Here is a 6,045-nt window from a genome sequence, read left to right on the forward strand (position 1 = left end):
TCCTCTGACCTCCACACAAGCTGTGGCACACAAATAAATAATTTTAACGTTTAATTACACGGGCTAGGCTGGGGAAGTGGTTCAGTGGGTAAGAGCGCTTGCCGAGTGAGCACGAAGACCAAGTAAAACGTCAGCCATGGCCAGGCGACCCTGTAATTCCAGCACAGTGGGGATCAGATACAGGAGCGTTACTGGATGTAGTGCAGCCAGCCTAGTTCCAGGTTCGGTGAGAAACCTAGGCAGAGAGTGAAAGATACCCTACATCCTCCTCTGGCCTCTGTATACAGTACACACACACACACACACACACACACACACACACACACACACAAAGTATAATAAATAAATCGGGGTTGGAGAGATGGCTCAGAGGTTAAGAGCACCGACTGCTCTTCCACAATTCCCAGCAACCACATGGTGGCTCACAACCGTCTGTAATGAGATCTGGCACCCTCTTCTGTATACATAATAAATAAATCTTTATAAATAAATAAATAAATAAATAAATAAATAAATAAATCACACATGGATTGTATGTGGCTTCTTTAAATAAAATAATAAAATAATGCCAGGAGTAAATGGTGAGACGGTATTAGCACCGTCATCGCACACACTATATTGTGTTACTGTTCCATTAACTACCACGAATTCAGCCTCTAAAAGTTGTCAAGAGCAGCTCCGATAATGAATGCCTGTAATCTCAGCACACAGAAGGCTGAACCAAGAGGACTGCCGGGAGTTTGAGGCCATCCCAGCATACATAGTGAGCACCAGGTCAGCCTGGGCTACATAACAATACCCTGTCTCAAACAGAAACCAATGTTAAAACTAAAACATCTCACCAGTACCCCACCAATGTATGCAATTTTTACACTTTATGTATCAATTTAAACTAAGTTTAATGAAAAAAGCTATATTTTTTTTTTTTACATCCAGGCCAAAATTTCCCCTCTTCTCCTCCAAGTCCCTCCCCTCTAAAAAAAGCTAAATTTTTAAATGTCAAAAATCACTTTTGATGTTCCTCTGACTTCTCACTTTAAACAAACTAACAAAAACCTAAAACGACAAGATGGTTGCGTGTGTACAGGCACCCGCCGCCAAGCCTGATGACCAGAGTCCCACATGAGTTCGATCCCCAGGACTAACACAGTGAAGAAGAGAGCTGATTCTCAAAGTTGTCCTCTGACCCGCGTTGCACTCGCATGCCCACACTGACACAGCACCTCATCCATGTGCACACATTAGTAACAAAACACACACACACACACACACACACTGTGAAATAGTATTCTGTGTTGCAGATAATTTTTAACTCTGTTAATAGTAATACCATTTGTTCATTTCATTAAAAGAGATCAAGCTTCCACAAATAATGCATTTGTTCGCAGAAATCTAAACTGTCAGTCAGGAAAGTCGAAGACTGTAAAACGGTCAGGAGTAACTTACAGTCATAGAGCAAAGGCATGCCTCAGCCAGGACCACCAGGTGGCGCTAGTACACCATGACTCCATCACCGAAAAAGCCATCAGCGCGTGGAAACCAAGACCCCACGAAGGGCACAGAAACTCCAGCGTCCCTGTCAGCTGTATGAAATTCTGCCCCAACTGGACATGGTCTTGTGATCTTGGGTGGTATCAGAGGATAGAGTGTGTGGAAGGTTAACCGAAGAGGGGACTCCATCTCGGCCTCGACGGGGAGGAGACTGTTGATGACATGGTTTTTTTTCATATCACCCATATTTTTTTTAACATAAAAACAGGTTATAATTCAAAAGTCCAGGGTTATTTGAAACTGGAAAATATTTTCTCTTTAGGAAACAGTAAAAATGATAACATTTCTCAATAAGCCCTTTTAAGCCAAATAATAGCTGAATTATACATATAAATATTGATTAGATTCTGGGATACAGAAGGAATCTATCTTCATCCATTCAGAGAGCTATATTTTACTTAAGTTGTGTAAGTGAGATTCCTATTCATCTTCCTCTTCACCGTTTGATTTATGGCAGACATTTTTCTTATAGGCTAAATCATAATCTCCCCTCCTGAAAGTACAACCAGCATATTCTTTCATCAGCTTGATACGGTACAAATTCTTATCCTAATAGTGAAATGTTTCACTAAAGCTTGCCCAGTGATTGGGCAAAACCAAAACTTATAAGCCACAGTTATCCTAGGGTCCTCCCTGCTAGGTAGCCTCCCTGGTTCTGTGGGTTGCAGTCTGATTGTTCTTTGCTTTATATCTAGAATCCACTTATGAGTGAGTACATACCATGTTTGTCCTTCTGGGTTTGGGTTAGCTCACTCAGGATGATATTTTCTAGTTCCATCCATTTTCCTGCAAATTTCATGATGTCATTGTTTTTCTCTGCTGAGTAGTACTCCATTGTGTATATGTACCACAATTTCTTAATCCATTCTTCAGTTGACGGGCATCTAGGTTGTTTCCAGGTTCTGGCTATTACAAACAATGCTGCTATGAACATAGTTGAGCATGTATCTTTGTGGTATGATTGAGCATTCCTTGAGTATATGCCCAAGAGTATCACCCATGTTCTGTAAGCAAACCCTTATCCATACTATATAAGTAAGCCTAATAAACTCATATAAATTAACTTATCTACCCACATCACTGGCCTTCTAAATAACTGGCTCACTTGGCAGCCTCATCTGCTGTCAATCCAAGACTCAGCAGGGGCTACCTAATGGAAATTTTAACCAGATTAAGCCCAAGACCACCCGGGCCTTCTTCCCCACTAAAACTGAACTCCATGATAACATAATCATATAGATATGCAACATATGATTTAAATCTTGTTCCTATTTAAGGATGTAAACGGGTATTGTCAGGTGTGGTGGCACATGCCTGTAATCCTAGGGCTCAGGAGGCAACAAGGATAAGGCATTCAAGGCCAGCCTTGACCATATAGATTCCAAGGCCAACTATGCTCCATGAGACCCTGTTGCAAACAAAAAGAATAAGCAAAAGTAAATAATCTATATCTATAAGATACTTTTTTTTGTTAAACAGTTTAAATTTTATTGACCTCCCAGTTTTTTAAAAAAATTAAAGGTCACACCTCTAGGTCAATGAACTATATACAGATCATGCAGAATGAGTATGAAGAGATACAAATGAGTCATGCCCAAATTAGTCATGCCCAAAAGATTGACTAGAGTATAGAGTCATCTTCATAAATACATATAAAATCCTTAGGAAGATAGAAGTGACTGCCAGGTTTTCTGAGACACTTTCTAACGTTATTCAAGGCACAACATATACACCACTGTGAATACACACACTCTAGGCTCTGTGCCTCTGATACAGCCCAAAGATTTGGCTCCATGACTATTATAAAACTAAATATACTGAATGAGATTCTGTTTCTCAGTTGAAAAAGCCAGACCTATAAACATCAAGTAGATAATTACTGCAAAATATGGAGAATACAAATACAAGCACATTATTTTAAAAAGCAAACACAAAAGATTGTGTAGATCCAAAAGTGTTAACTGCTTCCAAGCTTCCATTTTGGATCATTTAGTACCTATACAGGTTTGTTCCCAGGAGCTTATTATGCATCACTCATCTCTACTAAGGAAAATAATTCTAAAAATTAACATGGTTTTCAGTCTTTAAAAATCTCCCTCTCTTAGAACAGTTAGCTCATATAGAGCCACTATAATGTCATATGACCAAGAAACAACAGAATGCCAGGATTAGGCAAATAGGCAAACTCTATAAAGATATAAATGTGAACATTGTATTATGCCGGGTTGAATAATAACTGCAGCAGCTTTAGCCTGAGGATTTTTCCTGGGCTCTCTGACCACTAAGAGTTAATAATACATTGCCTGAGACATGGCAAAATGCCCAGGGTGGTTGAAGCTTTTGTTTTGGTCTACTGTCCTTGAAGCAACCAAAGCAACCAGCCTGAGCACAGGCTGTCATATGCCTCTAGAGTCTCAAAAATTGGGTTATGGGGTTAATGAGTAAGAATGATAACTCTGTTTATTAATGATGTCAAAATGAGGGAAAATGATTGGCAATAATAACTTTGTTCTGTCATAGTTTATTAATGATGACTAAAAGATGAACAAAAGGAAGCAAAACACATGTGCAAAACCAAAAATGATATGATCTATGTTTTGGAACATCATGAATGTATTCCTGCTAATTAAATTCTGTATAAATAAACACTCTGGGGGCTGGAAAAAATCTCACTATTTATATAAAAGCCTAGACACTACTATATGTTATATACCAAGACACTACTATATGTTATATACCAAGACACTACTATATGTTATATACCAAGACACTACTATATATTATATACCAAGACACTACTATATATTATATACCGAGGATACTACAGTCCATGGTCCACACCGGCTCCCATTTGCTTACTTTCAGAGTAAGCTCTCCTCAACTTTAGGAAGCTCATCTTCTTGTACCTGGACACTAATATCCTGAAAATCTTCTCTTCTTTCTGTTACGCTTTCACGTTCCAAACAGCGAGTCCTAATACTAGCTGATCTTGACATAATTTCTCTACGCTTTCAAAACCAACCTGTTCTGCACCTTTGTTTATGGGCTTAGGTTCACTAACATTCACAGGTTTGACACTGCTTCCTGGAGATTCCAGGACACCCCCATTAACTGTGTTCTCACTTGCGTTCTTCCCTAAATCCTCTTCCAGGTCATCCTCATTCTCTTTAGGTTGTCCTTTGGATCGCTGGTTTGTTGATATTTTCCCCAGACTACAGAACTTAGAAAGAAAGCTGGGCTGCTTAGTTGTAGACTTTAGCCAATTGATTTTAACTTTTGGTTTCCTCTGAGAGGGTCTTGCACTCTCATTTTCAGAAACACACTTGGGGATGGTTTTAGAAATCTCTACTATGTCATCCGTAGCCTTTCTTTTTGATCTAGTTTGTCTCTGGTTCTCTTCCAATGACTGGGGTTCCTTGGACGATTTAACTTTTTTCTTCAGGTTACCAGACTCACTGTCCCTTTTTCTTTTCCAGTTTCCTTTTGGGAGTTTTTCTTTAAAGTCCTCCGAATTCCTCATACTGTCCATCTCCGTGCTAACTCCACTCATCTCCTCTTTCTGATGAGATTTTTCTTCTACCTTAGTAGATAATCCAGCCAAGTTTTTCACTTCTTTTTTTGGGAGTTGACATGTTTCTTGAATGTTTCCCAGAATACACTGTAGCACTTCCTGTGTATCATGCTGTAGATATCCTTCTTACACAGGGTTGAGTTCCCAGAGCATGTTAAGCAGTCACCTTGACTGTGTAGCAAGTTCATCTGTATATTTCTCTGGATTCAAGAGAAAACTAACCCGAAGCTGTTCAGCTGAGATTATTAAGGACTGTAAACTGCATATAAGCTCATAACTTGCCAAAGGATCTTCTTTGCAGCTTCTCTTATCTTTCTGATTAGTGTCATCCTTCAGAGAAACTTTCTTCCTTGAAATAATGTTAAATAAGTGCTTCCCTCCGGACTTAAAACCAGAACAAAAGTAGAACACCTGAAGAATCCTGTTCAGATAGCAAGTGTTGCCAAGATTATTCAGTCCCACAAATGGTAACAGGTTTTCTCTCGTCTCACAGTTTATTGGTAAGGACTGTGCCGAAGGAACAACTTGGCCAATCTCAGATCTCTATATTCAGAAGCTTTTTCTTCATTTTCTTGAGAATCGGTGAAATCTAAAGCTCTTTTGGTTTTCTTTTTCTGAAGAAAAAAAAAAAAACTTCAAAGAAAGTCTGTTTTTTCTTCGACGGACTACTTACCTCTTGAAAGCCTATTACTTTCACTAGGTATGACACCAGGCATTTTCTTTTAAAATTGCAAGGAGTTGATGAAAATTAACTTATAGAAGGCAGCTGTAATCACCAATTATATCCGGACATGGCCCTGAGCAAGTCCGCGGCGCCCTAGCCAGGGAGACCAGCCGGGCAGAGTGCGGGCGCGATGGGTGAGCCCCGCCGCCGTCCCGGGAGAGGGATCGCTGGTGGGTGCCTCCCGAGCGGGGGTGACCAT

At 39.8% G+C, this 6,045-nt stretch overlaps 1 pseudogene; it reads right to left on the reverse strand.

The window, feature by feature from the left end:
- Nucleotides 1–549: 549 nt before the first annotated feature.
- On the reverse strand, nt 550–6,045 carry LOC128104305 (ubiquitin carboxyl-terminal hydrolase 1-like; annotated as a pseudogene).

Source organism: Peromyscus californicus, unplaced genomic scaffold (assembly GCF_007827085.1).
Source record: "Peromyscus californicus insignis strain IS unplaced genomic scaffold, ASM782708v3 Scaffold_8__1_contigs__length_139910024, whole genome shotgun sequence".
Lineage (NCBI taxonomy): Eukaryota > Metazoa > Chordata > Mammalia > Rodentia > Cricetidae > Peromyscus > Peromyscus californicus.